Here is a 20,439-nt window from a genome sequence, read left to right as displayed (position 1 = left end):
TTGTACAATTGTACACTGCGTGGGTAACGGGTGCATCAAAATCTCAGAAATCACCATTAGAGTACTTATTCATATAACCAAGCACCACCTGTTCCCCAAACACCTATTGAAATTAAAAAAAAAAAAATCATATTTATAAAACAAACAGAGAAAAGGGAAGAAAAAGTAAAATAACCCTCATTCACATTTAACTGAAATTGCTGGCTGAACAATGCACTATTCCACCTAGGCTTTTACACATGTAAGAAAGGGAAGAAAAGATTTTTAAAAAGGCTGGGCATGGTGGTTCATACCTGTAATCCCAGCACTTTAGGAGGCTGAGGAGGGGGCGGATCACAATGTCAGGAGATAGAGACCAACCTGGCTAAAATGGTGACACTCCATCTCTACTAAAAATACAAAAAAAAATTAGCCGGCCTTGTGGCACGTGCCTGTAGTCCCAGCTACTCGGGAGACTGAGGCAGGAGAACCACTTGAACCCGGGAGGTGGAGGTTGCAGTGAGCCGAGATCACACCACTGCACTCCAGCTGGGCAACAGAGCAAGATAGGAAGGAAGGAAGGGAAGGAGGGAGGGAGGGAGGGAGGGAGGGAGGGAGGGAGGAAAGGAAGGTTAAATAATAAAAATTGACAGTACTTGCAAGATCCAAGGATTTTCTATGGTTTCCTTTATTCTAGCAAGGGTTTTGTATGAGTTTTGTTTTGTTTTTAAGATTTGACACCTTTTCAAATACCTTAACCTATGTGTTTGTGCATCATGTGTATAGTATAGGTTCTTTTCTGAAAGTGTGTCCAATCTTACACACACACACACACGTATAAACACACACACACCCATGTGCATTTGTAACAACTGAAACTAAAAGAAGCTGATTACTAAGAATCTAATGAACCTTACTGTTTCCTCTTCATCAAACATATAATAATCATCAAATATCCATTTAAATTATAAATAAAATAAATGATTTTGTAAGATAAGTTTGAGGCCAGAAAACAGGATTGTTTACCAGTATTTGGCAAAACTGGTTTGATCCATGAAATGCTGATACATACAAATTGAACTCCATTTGTAATTTCTTTAAAGTAATATCCCATTCTTTTTTATTAGACCATTGATGAGTTCTCTCCTTTCTCCAGATCAGAACTATTTAGACTGTTTTTTTTACAAATTCAGTATGAAGGAATTTTTTTTTTTTTATAGGTGTGAATAGCATTGATGTAATGATGTTTCATGGAGCCCCACATTTCTGTCACTAGAGTGGTAAAATGACACAAAAGATGAACCAAAAGTCACTCGTAGATGACAATGGGTGAAAGAAAACACATTTAATTTACATAGTAACATAGAGAATATCAAAAGGGTTAAAATTCATGAACAAAATTTCATTAAAAATGAATTCTAAAATATTAAATACACACTACTTAAGAGTGATCTAAAACTAGCACTAAATACATTAAAATGGATATATTTTGCAGGAATAGGATGCTTGCGTTTTCAGTGTTTTATCTGAATTATGTAATGGTTTACATAACTTTCTGTCAATGAAGGGAAAGCAGCTTTTTATCTGAGTATTCGCAGGGTTATCTGAGCATTCTTATTGCCTATATAACCTTTTCTGAATGAAGGCTGGCAAAATACAGAGAAAAGACTGAGAATCAATATCATATAACACTTTAAATAGAAAATATTAGCCCCTTGTTACATATCTACAGGCTGAATAAGGACCCAAACACAGCTCTTCCAACTCAGCAGTCAATGCTATCTTTGAGGCATGAAGGTTATAAGGCTATATTAATAACGGATTCTCAGTCTCACAATTAAGCTAAAGTCTAGACTTGAAGAGATTAATACTATTTACCATGCCAGTCTGGGTTATAGCATGCCAGTCTGGGTTATAGCACAGTAACCACATATTTATTTTATTTCATTTTGATTTTAAACCTGCAGTGTATTGCCAGATCCCAAGTGAGTTGGAAACATTGCAATGATTGTTTTGTGTGGCTTTACTGTCACTTTTGTTAAAGGTAAACAGGATTCTCTGTTCAATCATTGACATCAAAGGCAAAGATGAATGATAAATTATTGTTCCTCTACTCTTGCATTTTGAGACAATTTTTGTTGAAGTCCAAATTTACAAGTGTTTGGGGAGGATGTTTTCTTCTGAGGAAACAACATTCACAGCAGTCCAGACTGAGGGTAAATAGAGAGCAAAAACAGCGCTAGCTGCTGAGTGTCCTGCTTATATCCTCACATTTGCCCATCTATTAATCTCTATTAATGTTTTATCTTATTTTTACAGATCCTATATATCTAGGAGGTTCCTTTTAAAATGCAAATAAAATAACTAAATGGGAGTGCCTCTGACTTCATTATCATTCGTCAACACCATAACAGGGATTATTTTACCACATTAGTTTGCTTCAGAGAGTTGAGCTGCAAGAAAATGGGACTGAATTCAATTATGTTTTGAAAATGAAAGTGCTGGATAACAAGGTAGCAGTTTCCAACAAATTTAAATATGAAAACCTTTATTCATATAATAAAATGTCTACTGTCTATTAAATTATATAGTGACAAAAGTCTTAGAGAATTCAGGGACATGTTAATATTATCAATTACAAATTGTGCTAGAGAAAGCTACTCCAAATGGGTGGGAATCATAGAAGCTGATCATTTTCCAGGGAATGACCTTGCATGCTTTTACCTAGAGGAACTGTTTAAATTTTTAGATTAGAAAAATAAATGAGAAAAACAGAAGAATGGTCTAATATGTCTGTGTGTGTATATATATATATAGTGTGTGTGTGTGTGTGTGTATTTAATGTTACCGTCAGAAAATATAGGCTTGTAAGAGAGCTTGAATTTCAATTTTAGAAAGAAACTTCAGTTTCTTTGGAGACAATGTTTACATTAATACAATAGTGTTTCTGTACATATATATCTGATGTTGACTGCCATTATCTCTTCTATAACTTTCTTTGAGTCTCAGGTTTATATTTAATCTTATGATATCTTCATGTATATCTCCTATAAATATTTCAAACTTAAACTTTTAAAAGCATAAGACATTATTTCCCCTCTCCAGTTGCAAAGCTCTTCCTTCTTTGTAAATGAATGAATAATACAGCAACCACTAGAGGATGCAAGATAGATCTTATCTCATTATGTCCTGATTTTCATATTTACTTTTGAAGCTATTAAGTTCTCTCTCTCTTTTTCTGTAAAAAATCCTAAGTGTCCTATTATCCAGTCAAATTTTTTGCTGTAGTTGTGTAACCAATCTCTTTAATCCAAGGTATAAGTGCTATATTAGCAGTCATACTGAAAAAATAAACTAACCATTGTTATTTGGGATAATTTGTTATGCAGCAATAAATAACTAATACACTAAATTGAGAACTCCTGGAAAGAGAGAAAAATATATAAAAGATTCCTTGTTTTACACTAAATCCCTAGACTCCACCTCACTTTGATGGTATTAGACAAAATAGAAACTCCATTTTTCTGATGTATGTAGAATTAAAAAAAAGCAAAACATCAATTATTAAAACAACTATAAAAATGTGTAGCTAGGCCGGGCGCGGTGGCTCAAGCCTGTAATCCCAGCACTTTGGGAGGCCGAGACGGGTGGATCACGAGGTCAGGAGATCGAGACCATCCTGGCTAACACGGTGAAACCCCGTCTCTACTAAAAAATACAAAAAAATAGCCGGGCGAGGTAGCAGGCGCCTGTAGTCCCAGCTACTCGGGAGGCTGAGGCAGGAGAATGGCGCAAACCCGGGAGGCGGAGCTTGCAGTGAGCTGAGATCCAGCCACTGCACTCCAGCCTGGGCGACAGAGCCAGACTCCGTCTCAAAAAAAAAAAAAAAAAAAAAAAAAAAAAAAAAAAAAAAAAATGTGTAGCTCAAACTAGAGAGAAGCTGGAATGGCTCGAGGAAGGAAAATGGGAAATGAAATCAAAGAATTGATTCATGTGAAATAAAAGAAAAATGTTTTTTGCAAACAAAACTGCTTACTAAAGGGTATACATCTTATGAAATAATTTATTTTTTTGCTCACTGAAAACTATGATGGAGTTATAGATGCAGAAGTAACTTTGTAGTTGACTTTGAAAATTGTTTTGAAAAGAGAAGAAAAGAGTTAGATATTTGCTGAGGCAATGGGAGGAAAAAATGTGCTGAAGTTAAGGAGGATAGGGAGGAGAAGACAGAAAAAGAAAGAGAAAGAAATATCCCAGAGAAGTATAATGGTAGTGGCATTGGATGGCTTGTTTGTATCTCTTTTTAAATATTTTGAAAATTTTTAATGTATGTACAGATCACAGAAAGGACTGATTCTACTTCTGTGTGGTTAGTGTAAATACAGAGAGTACCTACTCAGTGAAAAGAAAATTAGTAAGGTTAAATAATTTAGAAGAAGGCCGGGCGCGGTGGCTCAAGCCTGTAATCCCAGCACTTTGGGAGGCCGAGACGGGCGGATCACGAGGTCAGGAGATCGAGACCATCCTGGCTAACCCGGTGAAACCCCGTCTCTACTAAAAAATACAAAAAACTAGCTGGGCGAGGTGGCGGGCGCCTACAGTCCCAGCTACTCGGGAGGCTGAGGCAGGAGAATGGCGTAAACCCGGGAGGCGGAGCTTGCAGTGAGCTGAGATCCGGCCACTGCACTCCAGCCTGGGTGACAGAGCGAGACTCTGTCTCAAAATAAATAAATAAATAAATAAATAAATAAATAAATAAATAATTTAGAAGAAGATGGAACTCTGAGCTAGATGTCACTACAAAAAAAGAGAACCGCAGGAATCTAAAGACATACTAGGGAGAATATTGAATTTTCCCCTGAAAGTACAGTAAAATTTTGAGCTGATGTTGTCTAGATCTTTAAGGCAGGAAGGGTACAGATGAAATATGAGTTATTTATATCAACATGAGCTTAGTTTAATGAATCATGAGATTGTATTTATGTTAAATAACTATATTTTGAATCAGTCATAACTATTCAGGATATAATAAATCATTTCAAGTATTTTCCATAACAGGACTGTAATGCAGAGGTTTGGTTACACAGATGGTGGAGAAGCCAAATATCTCACAGTAGGAAGCCACTACCAACACTAATTAGGAGGGATAAACGAAGAGGAGGTTTAACCTAAGCCAGAAGATAGCATTAACAGGCAGAAGCTACAATCTTGTGGACATGTCCTGAAAAAGTGGGAGCCACAAAAGATACACAGATTCTGGACACTACCCAATTCAGAGAGAAAGGGAGAGGGAGAGAGAAATACCGTGTGTTTTCTATTTCTTTAATTAATTTTTATCTGTGCCTACCTTTGTCCTAAACCACCCAGAAGCAGATGACAGGGTTGCCCAGAAAATACAAGATTATCACCCCTGTTACACAGAGCACAGCAAGAACAGAACAAATAATTGGCCAAACACACCCAGGATGGGCATGGTTTATATGTAAGGGGGACCAAATTATTAAATAACTTGATAAAAAGAATGAATCTAGAGATATAAACTAACAATTAAGATAAATTGCCACCAAACAATTGTGCCTAGAACTAGCTTTGATATACACTGATTTCAGAGCCCCATTAGGATACTGGTGCCACTGAGACAATTAAATTTCAGAACCCATTTAATTTCATATAGGCACCCACTTCAGGTCCGATATCATGTCACTGCCATATTCACAACATTTAAACTGATTTGGGGGCAATCCAACTTTTAATTCTCACTTATATAAATCTTCTAGATTTACAGCAACACCATGTTGAACGGCACTGCTTTGTCATCTCTCCCATTCCAGGATCTGTTTATGTTCAGCGCTGTATCTCAAGGACAGGCAAATAGAGTCAGATTTTTGACATAGCTGAAGAGTGGTGACATTAGAGAACTCTATTTCCTCTTATAAGAGCTTTTTAGGAAATAACCAGTTACTAGCAGGTTTAATGCATTGGCAAAGTCCAAGTGTCCTCTACAGCTCACATCCTTTGTGTCATCTATAAGGACATAGGAGGGCAACTTCCAGAAATAAAAATATGTCTGTACCTTCTGCTCTCACTTTTTAGGTCAACACAGCCACCACAACCTGAGCTGCCATTTTCATTTCCTGCCATGGATATCTGACAGTCCTTCAGACTGAAGACAATTAAGTTTCATTGATATAAAAAATTACAGGATTATTAGAAGTATTTATACTTATTTTTGTTTTTAGCATGCCCACTAAATACTTCAGAGTTAGTCATAAATTAACAAGACAACCCCTCGACTTTACTCCTTTCATTATTTATTAGTTCTCAAAACAATTTTCTCAAAGTATGAAAGTTTCTGTTAAAAAAGGCAGCATGAAACTATTTCAGCCAGAGATAGTCTATGAATTCACAGTGTATGTGTCACTTTCCTTTGCCTTTCTGTAATAGTTACTCATAGACCTGAGCTTCTGTAATTGGCTTATTTTATTACTTGGAATAAATAAGATTGAATATAAGAAATCCTGTAGGAGAGGAAAACACAACTCTTGGGCTTGGATGTTATTCTTTGAAAACTCAAAGATTTTTCCAAATGGTTAATAAATGGACCATTATCTTATTTACTCTTGAGGAAACTTCTTTTCCAGCATCTGAGGTAATGACTTCCCAGTTTTTGACCTGCCACTGTAAGGTTTAAATTTGGTTTTCCTCAAAACTGATAGATCTCAGAAATTATATCAAAAGTGTTAAAGATTCTGAGCTACATAGTACTGCGTGTCAAAGGGTTATAGAGACATCTCTATACCAGGTGAGAGTCCATGAAAAAGGTCACTCAGTTCTGTTCTCACAAGTATTGTTCACTGAATTGAGTCAAGAAATGCTCAATAAAAGAGAAAAAGAACTAAATTTTTTTCCTGAGAATTACCTGACAAAAATGAGATCGCCGAAAGAAATGATTTAGGACCATATCACAGAGAGACACAAAGTAGCACCAGAGACCAGCTCATTAAGTTTACTATATAGAACTATGGTTATTTGTTTTTAAAAGATACTCTAAAACGGGTAAGTCAAAGTTTCACATATGGAAATATGTCCAAATTATAATGTGTTTGTCTCCCTGAAGAGTCTGGGCCATTCATTTAAAAAAAAAAAAAAAATGTTTGTCCAAGATTTTAGAGCAGGAATAAAGTATCTCCATGAGAATTAATTTTCTATTCATACAGGAATTTGTAGTAATTCAATGTATTTTTTATAATTAAAATGTATTATTAATTTTGTGTAATACTAATGAAATTGGATTTAGAGATAAGTTTCTGCATGATGTTGAAAACTCATTATTAGAAAAATTCCCAATAATTTATAGAGAATTCTCAATAATTTATTTAAATACTCCCCCATCAAGTAGATACAGCATAACTGCTCACCACTTAAGTATGAGATGCATATAGTGACTTCCTTCTAAAGAATATAGTACGAAAATAAGGGGAAAAATAACATCTGTACAATCAAGATACCTGGAAAATACTGCTTTAGTGAGTTAATCATGGTTAACATCATTAATAAGTTGTTGTTTATAGTATATAAATACATGTTGATAGTGTATCCCCTTGAAATAGTACAATGAAAATGGCACTTTACCTCTTTGTTTATTTTCCTTGAAATAGATAAACCCTGTCTAGCCATGAGAAAAACATCAGAAAAACCCAGACTTAAGGATTTTTCATAAAATATCTCATCATGTTCCTCAACACTTTTAAAATAGGCCTACTTTGTTTTATTGTGCTTTGCTGATGCTGTGTTTTATGTGTGTGTGTGTGTTTGTGTGTGTGTGTGTGTATGTGTGTGTGTGTGTTTGTTTTTTTAACAAATTGAAGGGTTGTGGTAACTGTGTCCAGCAAGATGTGACTGAATTGCTGCAATCTCATGATCACACTTAGAGAGATGAGAGTTGCTTTTTATGGATGAACAAATAACGTGGTTTCTTGAGACGTAATCTGTTCCTGGCGAAGATGCTATGAACAGCTTTGAAATAACAGGGATTTAGCATATTACATAAACTTAGTTAAGAACGCAGTCACAGGGTTTGAGAGGACTGACTCTAATTTTGAAAGAAGTTCATTGGTGTCGTTTTGCCAACACCATGTTCTCACTTCGTGTCTCTGGGTCACATTTTCGTAATTCTCACCATATTTCAGACTTTTTCATTATTATATCTGTTAAGGTGATTAGTGATCTTTAGTGTTACCATTGTAATTGTTTTGGGGCACCACAAACTGTGCCCATTTAAGATCGCAAACTTAATCAACAAATGTATGTGTTCTGACTACTCCACCCACTGGCGATTACCTCTTTCCTCCTCGTCTCCTCAGTCTCTTTATTCTTTGAGAAACAACAATATTGAAATTATGCCAATTAGAAACTCTACAATAGCCTTTAAATCTTCAAGTGAAAGGAAGAGTAGCACATCCCTCATTTAAAATCAAAAGCTAGAAATGATTATGCTTAGTGAGGAAAGCACGTTGAAAGCTGAGACAGGTTGAAAGCCAGGCCTCTTGCACCAAACAGTTAACCAAGTTATGAATGCAAAGGGGAAGTTTGTGAGGGAAATTACAAGTGCTATTTCAGTGAACATATGAATGATAAAAACAGGCTTATGGCTGATACGCGAAAACTTTGAGTGACCTGGATAGAAGACAAAACCAACGAAAACATTTGCCCAAGCCAAAGTTTAATCCACAGCAAGGTCCTAACTCTCTTCAATTCCGTGAAGACAGAGAGATGAGGAAGTTACAGAAGAAAAGTTTGAAACTAGCAGATGTTTGTTCATGAGGTTTAAGGAAAGGAGTCATCCCTATAATATAAAACTGCAAAGTAGAGCAGCAAGTGCTAATGTAGAAGCTGTAGCAAGTTATTCAGAAGATCTAGCTAAGATAATTGATGAAGATGACTAAGATGAACAATGGATTTTCAATGGAAACTAAACAGTTTTATGTGTATGAGAAGAAGATCCAAATAGGAATTTCATAGCTAGAGAGCAGAAGTCAATGTCTTGTTTCACAGCTTCAAAGGACAGGCTGACTTTCTGTTAGAGGCGAATGTAGCTGGTGACTTTGAAGTTGAAACCAAATCTCATTTACTATTTTGAACATTCTAGGCCCTGTAAGAATAATGTTCAATCTACTCTGCCTGACCTCCAGAAATGGAAGAACAAAGCCTCAATGATAGCACATCTGTTTACAGCATGATTTACTGACTATGTTAAGCCCACTCTTGAGACATACTGCTCAGAAAAAGATTTGTTTCAAAATATTACTAATAGATAATGCACCTGGTCAATCAAGGGTTCTAATAGAGGTATACAATGGAGATTCACGTTGCTTTCATGCCTGCTAACAAAATATCCCTCTGTAGTCCATGGTGAGGAGTAATTTTTACTTTCAAATCTTATTGTTTTAAGAAATAAATTTCATAAGGCTACAGATGCAGTAGATTGCGATTTCTCTGAGGGATCTGGGCAAAGCAAATTTAAAATCTTCTGGAAAAGATTCACCATTCTAAACTCCATTAAGAACACTAGTGTTTCATGGTAGGAGGTCAACATATCAACATTAATAGGAGTTTGGAAAAAGTTGATTTCAAGTTTCATAAATGACATTGAGGATCCAAGACCTGAGTGCAGGGAGTAACTGCAGATGTGGTAGAAATAGCAAGAGAACTAGAAGTGGGAGTGGAGCTGAAAGATGTGACTGAATTGCTGTAATCTCATGATCAAACTTGAAGAGATGAGAATTGCTTTTTATGGACGAGCAAATAACGTGGTTTCTTGAGATGTAATCTATTCCTGGTGAAGATGCTGTGAACAGCATTGAAATAACAGGGATTTAGCATATTACATAAACTTAGTTGAGAAAGCAGTGGCAGGGTTTGAGAGGACTGACTCTAATTTGGAAAGAAGTTCTACATGGGTAAAATGTTATCAAATAGCATTCTGTGCTACAGAAAAATCTTTCATGAAAGGAAGTTAATTGATGTATCAAACTTTGTTGATGTCTTATTTTAAGAAATTGTCAAAGATATCCCAACCTTCCTTCATCAGTCAGCAAAAGCCAATATTGAGGCATGATCCTCCACGAGCACAAACATCATAACTTGCTGGAGAGTCAGATGATCATTAGAATTTTTTAGCAATAAAGTAGTTTTAATTTAAGATATACACATTGTTTCTTAGGCATAATGTTATTGCACACTTAATAGATTACAGTATGGTGTAAGCATAATCTTTATATGTGCTAGGAAACCAAATAGCTTGTGTGATTCACTTTATTGAGATTGTCTGGAACTGAACTCACAGTATCTATGAGATACGCCTGTATTATCAAAACCAAGGAAAGTCTGAGAAACTATCACAGTATATGTGAGCTCAAGGAGATATGACCACCAAATGCAAAATAACGTCCTATATAGGATCCTATAATGGAAAAATGAAATGACATAAAAGCTATAAAAATCTGAAAACTGTATGGATTTTTGTTAATAGTAATGTATCAATATCAGTTCATTAGTTGCAACAGATGTATCATGGGGAAACTAGGTGTGAAATTTAAGAGAAGACTAATATTCCAGCAACTCTTCCATAAACTTAAAACTATTATAAAATGAAAAGTTTATTTTTTAAAAACTTAGATTAGTAAAATATAGTTAAAATAATAAACTCCCTAAGAACTATGAATAATGATAACTATGACTAACATGATTATATTTTGAGTGATCAATCTACACAGATATTCAATATATTTGGAATTTAATGTTTCTTTAATGGAAACATACTTAAAAGTAAAATATGGCCCAGAAGTAAATGAGTAAAGTTAAATTTTAAATTATGATACACATGAAATGTATATGGAATTGAACTGCAGCCTTTCCTAACTTAATATGGAGCATCTCCACCTACCTACTTGACAATTCCAACACTAACCCAACTCTAAGCACATTGGCAAATCATATTGTGTTTACAGATATTGTCTTGGGATAGGGATAAAGAAAAATACATTATATCTCATATAGCAAGCATTATAAAAATTCTTTAAACCTTTTTTTTTTCTTTTTTTTTTTTTAAATGAAAGGTCTAGAAGTTTGTTTAGCTTTATTCTCATACTCCTCAGAATCTTTTTTTTTCTCTTTTTGAAGATCACATGGGTGCAGCTTTATTTCACTCTTAGTTTATCTAGATCCTATTGTTTTTGTAGTTAATTTAAATCCTCTTGATTTCTTTAATTTATAGCCTTACATATCAATATACTGGAACAACTTGAAAATGTTCCTTTAGATTTTTATTTTTAAGGAGGAAATAAAGTATTGCAGATAATTTTTTTAACTTCCTTTATTATTTGCTCTGCCACATACAACATATATTATATTCAGTATTTTTTTCCAAGATTAACAAAAGGAAACTTTGTTTTCAACAATTTTTATTGTGCAGGAGTACTATCTGGCAATACAAGTTTATTTGAAATACAACTACATGACACTCACATATTAAGCACTTTATGAAGGAAAACTATAAGAAAATATACTAGAAAGTAAAATATTGGAATATAAAATAAGGAATCCTGTGTTAAATCTCTGCCTTTTGTGATTTCTTTTTTTTTTTTTTTTTTTTTTTTTTTTTGAGACGGAGTCTCGCTCTGTCACCCAGGCTGGAATGCAGTGGCCGGATCTCAGCTCACTGCAAGCTCCGCCTCCCGGGTTCACGCCATTCTCCTGCCTCAGCCTCCCGAGTAGCTGGGACTATAGGCGCCCGCCACCTCGCCCGGCTAGTTTTTTGTATTTTTTAGTAGAGACGGGGTTTCACCGTCTTAGCCAGGATGGTCTCAATCTCCTGACCTCGTGATCCGCCCGTCTCGGCCTCCCAAAGTGCTGGGATTACAGGCGTGAGCCACCGCGCCCAGCCTGCCTTTTGTGATTTCAATGATTGAGACCAAACTCAGATTTCCATCAAGATTCATAAAACTTATGACGTTGTTGAATTCACTACTGGTGTATATATACTGTTCCTGGTCAATTTTTAGAAACACCTGAGCTGATAAAAGTTAAAAGAATCACTAGGAGAACTAGAAATACTGACTTATAAGAGATAATAAATATCCTTAAATTCATATACTATGAAAAAATGCTTTGCTGTCTTCTTAGCTGCTATGCTTCCTATTTCTTTCTTTTTTTTTTTTTTTGAGACAGTAGAATTTTCAAACAAATTTACTAATTTTATGAACTTACTAATTAATATTATTATTATTCTGTATACAGAATTCCATTACTATACAATGAAGAGTATGTTTTCTTTCATTTTTAAGTGGTTAATAAAATAATTCACACAAGGTTATGACTAATCAAATTATTGTAGTCAAGAAGCCAGAATTGCAGATAACAGCTCTTGAACGTCCACCCCTAAGTATGGAGGGTGTTCATGAGTTTAGAGAAATTTTTGTGAACTGACTAGTACATAAACTGGTTTCTACTATAGTTGGGGACAGGACTGGCTATATATATGGCAGGGTATAGTGCAAAATGAAGATAAAGGACTGCTTATTAAAAAAATTATTCAGAAATTTAAAATGGTACCAAAAGAGCATGAAACCAACAGCAAGAACCTTCTAAGCATTGAGTCCTGTGCAAATGTAAAAAATCATGAAGCTGGTCCTGCATAGGGGTAGTGAGAATTAGGGAATAAATACTATTTTCCTTTTGGTAACTTAGTGATCCCTTGTTTTAAGTATGAATCCATAATCTTAAACTATTGTCTCTTCTTTGGTATACCATTGCATATACTATCTCTCCTTTTAAGTTTCTGCTTTTCTCTTGTATTTATTTAATTTATATACCTTAAAATAAATGAAATATGATGAGGGGACAGTTCCTCATGTAGCACTTAGTCATAGGTGAGGAGTGGAAAAGTGTTTCATGGCTCTTTATTTTAATCTTAAATTTACATAACTAAATGCCTTTTTGAAACCTGTAAGGACAAACAATTGAACATCTAAAGACAGATATCCATATGTACTGTAATTTCCTGAATTCTACATTTTTGGGAAAAAAAAAGTTCTTCTATGGCAAGGGAAATATATGTATACTCACACAAACACACTCACACACATTTATATATTTTTAGTATTCTATTATGTTTGAATATAACATGAAATAACAGATGTATGCAATGTTTATGGAAAATTGATATATTAAGTTTCTGGTACTGTGATCACCTTAATTTCTTGATAATTCATTTTATTCACATGTGAAGCTTTGTAAACCTGTAATTATATTTCAAAATTGAAAAAGTCAATTAGAAAGCACCTTAGGACTCATAGTGTCCTTCTTTATTGCTTTGTAACACACTGCTCTTATGTAATTGCTTTAATACTCTACTATGTAGCACTAGTGTGACAATGATTATTATGATAATGATAATAAAAGTGATATTTAATAATACAAATTGTACCTTGAAATAGCTGTAAATACAGTCTACAGAGCTTAAATGCTAAATTCTCAAAATAACTTGGTCTATAAGTAGGTAGTCTTTTATTTGTTTTTCTGCAGCTCCTAAACACTTTCCAGAATGTATTCAGAAAGTGATATTAGTGGAAAGATGATCTTCCCTACCAAAGGAATGTTTAGATCCTCTCTGAGACCTAGGGAATGTATCTCACCTCCAGAGAACGATACTTAGGTTGATATAACCACCATATATGAGACAGAAAAATATTAATTACAACAATAAGCATCTTTTGATAACTTTTTCTAGGCTATATCAGAAGCAAGAAATTTTTTGTTTGGTGTTTGTTTTTGTTTTGTTTTTGCTTTGTTCTATACCCCTTCCAGGTAGTGACCATTATTATACACATCTTGAGGGAACTGAGGCTTAAAAAGATTATATAAATTTAAACAGAGTAAATTTGCACAAGGCTATGCTACAATGTTAAAATATTTTCACAGAACTTTATAACTTACAAAGTATTTTCCTACTTAGCTCATGATAATAAACATAAATAAAGTCACTTAGGCTCCAATAATAATAAAATTTTGAATGAATAAGATATTCTTGGCTTTTACTTTCGTGGAAGAGAAAGGAATTGCATTATACACTATTTCCATAATTTAGTTACAGACATATTGCTATGTGAACAGAAAGGAGGATAAGGCAAATCCTACCTGGAACTTTGGGATGATTTCATGAGTGGTCATTTGTACCACTTCTTCCAAGCAGTTTTGGAATTATATGAGCAAATGTATGAAGATGGTAAAAATCTTTGCCTGCACAAGGAACCATACACAGTCTGCTTTGGTTAGAGAATAGAATACAAAATGGCAGCTACTCTTGTAAAATGCATATTAGGCTGATTTATAAAACTCTGAATTCCTAGTTATGTGTACAGGATCTTTCTGTGTTAGTTTTGAATGGAAGCATAATGAAAGGATGGAGAGGCAAGAAGGAGGCTACTTAAAAGGCTACAGCTAATGAAAAGTTAATAATCATCAGAGATGAGACAGTAGGGAAGAAACTGGATGCAAATTCACCACACTCATTTTACTTTTTTTCCTGGTCACAGTATTGGACCATATTTCTAGACTTCCTTGAAGTAAAGGTTAAGGATGAAAAAAGACAAAAGTAAATAAATTATTTGCAACCCATCATATACATCTAACAACAGAATAAAAAGATAAAAGGTACCGATTCTGAACATTCCCAAAATTTACCACTTAATTTCTGGAAGAAGTTTATCTTCCACTCAAATTTAGTGAAGAGAGGAGGTCACTGCGGCTTAATAAAATGGCTCATCACCAAGCTAATGTCCAATTTCATATCAGCCAAAGTATGATCACCAGGTTACATTAAGGATGAGCTTGATATATATTTTTTCACTCAAACATCCATCAGCTTTGCAATGCAATATTTTCTCTCAAAGGCAAGGGAGACATCAATGTTAAATAAAAAACAAAAGAATTTAGAACAATCTATTTTGTACTGCTACATACTTATACAGTTGGAATTAGTATTTGCTTTATTTTAATCTACCATAAAACTGTTTGTAAATGGAATTTCTCCTCAATAAAAGAGTGCTCCACATCTTTTGCCCCATCTTTCAGTTCAATAATCTGTGCTCAGGGTGGATGTGGAAACCTTGTATTGAAGAAGGCAGCATGTCAAGAACCTCTGTGTTGAAATGGCTACATGCTCTGTTATAAACACTAAACTTTTAAGGTTTATCTTTAATATCTGCTAGCATTATCTGGAATGCGAAACAGTATTATAGAGAAAAAATAAAAGGGAAGGTGGAAGAAAAGTAAGAAGTTGGTCAAGGTTGTTATAAAATGTGATGATTTAGATCAACTTAATAAAATTTTACTTCTGGCAAACTAGAACATTGGCACTATAATACTCAAAATGGGATACATAAGAAAAAAATGAATCTACTCTAAAATGTAATGATGGTTAGGCTAAGCATGTGTTAGGGCTTAGAGGGAGGGCCCCTAAAATATCAGAAACATATTTGAAAATAATACTTTAAAACTGTTTTTGATAACTCAAAGCAGCAGCAGCTTCTTTCTTGAAGCAGCAAAGTAATCATACTGGGATAATCACAATGTGTCTTTTTTTTTTTTTTTTTTTTTTTTTTTTTGAGACGGAGTCTAGCTCTGTCACCCAGGCTGGAGTGCAGTGGCCGGATCTCAGCTCACTGCAAGCTCCGCCTCCCAGGTTTACGCCATTCTCCTTCCTCAGCCTCCCGAGTAGCTGGGACTACAGGCGCCCGCCACCTCGCCCGGCTAGTTTTTTTTTTTTTTTTTTTTTTTTTTTTTTTTTTTTTTTTTTTTTTTTGTATTTTTAGTAGAGACGGGGTTTCACCGAGTTAGCCAGGATGGTCTCGATCTCCTGACCTCGTGATCCGCCCGTCTCGGCCTCCCAAAGTGCTGGGATTACAGGCTTGAGCCACCGCGCCCGGCCAATGTTTCTTATGCTCTTTTATGCATAAGAGCATAAGTTGCCATTGTTTATCAATTTCACGTTAGGAAGGCATATTCTTTCCAGCGATTAGATACTGTAAAAATTCATGCTAGTTTAGAAGTGTCTCTATGTTTAGGTATCTAGAGAACAGGAAGAGATCTGGAAATGTTGCTCAGCAGAGAAACCAGTCCTAAGAGTATATGACTCAGGAGTCAAACCCTTAGAAAGATTGTTAGAGCCATGAATTTGAATAGGACCACAGGAGACACCATAGAAAAATAAGAGTAGAGTTTCATCAGGCTGTAGTCCCATTTCCAAAAGGCGGGGGTGGGGGTGGGGGCGGGTAATTAGCAAAACTAAATATAGTCAAGAGATAGGAAAAGAAACTTAAAGAACAGAATTGTCATTAGCAAATATAATGAGAATATACCATCTTGGACTTACCCTTACTGGAGCCATCAGGGAAACCAAATGGGTTGATTGGTCAAAGTGGGCAGAAAGATAGCTTTGAAATGCATCTGTCATGGTTTGGATCATGGTACAAAAGTAAGTTAAACTTACGTAGATACATCATTAGTAGATAAGATCATAATTTATCTATTTATTTATTTATTATTATTATTTATTTTTATTTTTATTTTATTTTTTTGAGACGGAGTCTCACTCTCTCGCCCAGGCTGGAGTGCAGTGGCGCAATCTCAGCTCACTGCAAGCTCCGCCTCCGGGGTTCACGCCATTCCCCTTCCTCAGCCTCCCAGGTAGCTGGGACTACAGGCGCCCGCCAGCACACCCAGCTAATTTTTTGTATTTTTAGTGGAGACGGGGTTTCACCGTGTTAGCCAGCATGGTCTCGATCTCCTGACCTCATGATCCGCCCACCTCGGCCTCCCAAAGTGCTGGGATTACGGGCATGAGCCACCGTCCAGTCCATAAATTTGTATATATTTCAACCAAAATTAGAAAAACAGACTACTAATAATAAAAGAACCAGAAAGTGGCAATCTTCACCAAAGGTTCAGTCTCAAATGGTATGGGCAAAAGCACACCATGCACACAGAAGAAAGGGCAGACTGAGATGAATGTGCATTATTGGGGTTCAAGGAGTGCTATGGAAATGAAGGGAGTAAAGGAAAGAAGAACATCAATCCAGCATACAAAACCCATGGATAACTTCAGATAATGCATTTTTACTGCTGTGAATATTTTAATATGAGAGCTAAGTAAAGCAAACATATTAAAGAAAGTTGAAGAGAGGAGTTACAAAAGAAGTATTGTCTGAGAGGAGTCAGAGGGAAATATAATTTGATAGAGAAAAGAAGACAATGACATTAATAAGCACTTATATATGAGAAAGTTGCTAGAGAGGATAGTGGGCAGAGGAGAAGGATTCTCTGGGTTCAATATGAAATTTCTCCACTTATAAATTATTTCACCCTAGGGAAGTTATTCATTTTTAATATGCTCACAATTAAACAGGTAGGATAATAATTTGTTTTCATATTATTTCTTTCAGAGGGAGTAAACAGAGATCCTTTTAATAATTATGATGTGACAACAGGTGCAAAACTTAGACAAACTAAGATATCAGATCACCTATTTAATAGGCAAAATATTGAAGTTAAAAGAATTTGTGCTTTCTGTTTTGTCCCTTCAGTTTTCAATATTTTCATCCCAGTAGATGGCAAAAGGTCTGTGACAAGATGGGACATGGCAATTCTGTCTCTGTGATCTGCCCATCAGGAAAACAGCTCTTAATAATCCAGGCTAACCTTTTCTGCAGTCAAATATACCCAATTTCCTCCTACAGTGGTGTGATCTTAGGTATCAGCGTTCTTTAAGGGAAATCTTCATAGAGACATTGAGAGAAATTTTTACAATCTAAAATTAATGGAATAGGTCTGTGGTTATAGTTCAGTTTTAACTAGGGACATACAAGTCATAATGTCTTAACTTCAAATATCAAAAATCCATAAGAAGTTAAGGTATGAGAACTGAAGAATAGAAAAGGCAGTCTTATTTGTGCTATAAGATGTTCTTAAATCCCTCACATAATTGCACCAGGAAGTATACTTTCTTTCTTCATTTATCTTTTAAACCTCGGTCTTAAGATGAAGGAGCTAAAGGCCTGAGTTTCAATTTATCTTTGTTTCATAATAGCTGTGACCCCTCAAGAAATGGCCAATAAACTGTGGGAAACTATGAACTCCTACACAGTAAAATCAGATTATTTTCTTAAAAATGGCACAAGGTTTTATGAGAATTATAGCAGAAACATTGCTTAACATCATGCATGGCATGTACTAAATATTCAGTCTATGCTACTTAGCTATCCTTGATGTTATATTATGAAATTGTGTATATTTGTAAATATGCTGTCTCTTAATACATAGTAGTAAAAATGTGTAAAGGTGTCCAGTGAGCAATTAATAGGTTTTTAAATAATATTCCATTCTTATCTTTATGATTTGTATAAAAGATTTAGAGAATGAAACAAAACTTTGGAATCTGTACTTTTTAACTGAAACAAATAACTACCGATCTAAATTTACATAACCACGATAAATAAATATCTAAATAAGATAAGTATGGAAGTATGGATAAACTTTGTAAACTTTCTCTTTTTAAGATACAAATAACAATAATAGTGTGGGTTATTTCTTCATAATCATATACACTCCAGTTATTTGTGTCAAACTTCTCTCTTGTGCTTGATGGTTTCCAATTCAAAACATGGTAATATTTTTTTCCAGTTTTCAAAGGAAGTTCTGATTTGTCAGTACATAGAACTTACCATCTCCAGGCATACATATTGATGGAATTTATGTTAACAATTCAAATCTTTTTTTCTTTTTAACATTGGGTGCTAATTTAGATTTATGTTTCTCTAAAACTAAGTCATTGTTGTCATTTTCATTTCCCTATAGGTAAGATTCCATCACACCAAGCCAAAAAGGAATAGTATGTGTGTGTAAAAATGTAAGAAATCACTACTCCAAGCTATATAATAGGTTGTCAAACATTATTCTCATAAAATATCCATAGACACATTGGCCAATATTTACTTACTATTTTATAGTAATGTAGAAGCAATAGTAGTTAAAAACAGGGACTTTGGAACCAGAATAATCTGTATTGACTCCCATCTCCATTTCTTATTTGCTGTGTTCTCCAACAAGTCTAAAAATTTCTTGTCTCAGTTTTCTCAATTTTAAAATGGAGATAATTATACATATGCTTTATATAGCATATTTAAATTGCTAATGACTGTAGTAATTGTTAGCATAACTAAAGTTTGTACCTGTCGGGTAATAAATATTATGTGGTTGTACTAAATAGTAAGTTGTGGTTGTCAATACTAATATTCTTAATAGAATATTAAGAATATTCTTAACAGAAATTAATATTCTTCATTGTGTTCTACAGATATTGATTAAATATAATATTTGAGAATTTAAATTGTGACTTTTCTCTGACATATTAAAAAATTCTAAAATATAGAGTTGCTGGGTTCATGAGACTATAGAAACCATATGTGAATCCTATAGACATCCTATAGACATCTTCTTCTAGAATCATAGAATAAAAAAGGTTCTTTATCTGTTATTTTTGTTTTATTTTATTAAGCTAAGAAAGATTAAGGATAAATACCCTTGAAAAATACATAAAAATAACAAAAATTAAAAATAAGTAAAAAATAAAAATATATATATAAAATAAAAAACATAAATCTAAATTGCCACCTAATGTAAAAAATAAAAAAGATTTGAATTGTTAAATTCCATCAATACGTATGACGTATGCCTGGAAATGATAAGTTATACGTACTGACAAATCAGAATTTCCTGTTAAGAGATTTGTTGAAAGTGATTTTAAAAATGCAAACACAGAATTAATCTTTTGCTTTGACTACTGCCCTATCTCCTAATTTGTTGTTCTACTTCTGTTTTTGCTCTTACTTATTCTATTTTTTCCACAGTAGTCAGAGCAATTTTTGTAAAACATGAAACTGATTATGTGACTGTTTTGCTAAAACTCTTCAAATTCTTCCACTGTGCTTAAAATGCAACTAAATTCCTCACCTTTGTTTACAAAACTCATGTAATCTGTTCCTTGCCTAATGCTCTGACTTAAATTCATACCATCATCTTTCTCACTTATTCGGCTTCACCTATAACTTTCTATTTCTGGAACATATTTATGTTTATTTCCAGCAGAAACACTTTGTATTTGCCATTTCCTATGATTAAAAAGCTTCGGATCTAGATGTTAGCACCATTGCCATATTCTTATAATTCAGATCTTAACTTAGTGATGCCTCTTTTCAGAGGCCTTTCCCAACTACCAAATCAATTGTTATTTAAACTCCATCCTTATCACCAATACCTTTGTTAATTGTCAATCACATTAGTCTTGTAGCATATTAACATGATTGTTCTCTGAAATTATCTTTTCATTCACCTACTTCTTGATTG

The 20,439-nt window shown here is 34.4% G+C and overlaps 1 protein-coding gene across 13 annotated transcripts in view; it reads right to left on the bottom strand.

Moving 5' to 3' along the window:
• EYS (eyes shut homolog) overlaps positions 1–20,439 on the bottom strand; it is a 413,676-nt gene that overhangs the window by 355,973 nt on the left and 37,264 nt on the right. Inside the window, exon 1 of one of the 13 annotated variants that reach the window (XM_065543884.2) lies at positions 14,176–15,845. The exons of the other annotated variants lie outside the window; for them this stretch is intronic. The gene's annotated coding sequence lies outside the window, so the exon portion shown is untranslated. Of the gene's footprint in view, positions 1–14,175; positions 15,846–20,439 lie in introns of those variants that run through there. 13 annotated transcript variants of the gene reach the window in all.

Source organism: Macaca fascicularis, chromosome 4, assembly GCF_037993035.2.
Source record: "Macaca fascicularis isolate 582-1 chromosome 4, T2T-MFA8v1.1".
Taxonomy (NCBI): domain Eukaryota; kingdom Metazoa; phylum Chordata; class Mammalia; order Primates; family Cercopithecidae; genus Macaca; species Macaca fascicularis.
This window is presented reverse-complemented; position numbering and strand designations above follow the sequence as displayed.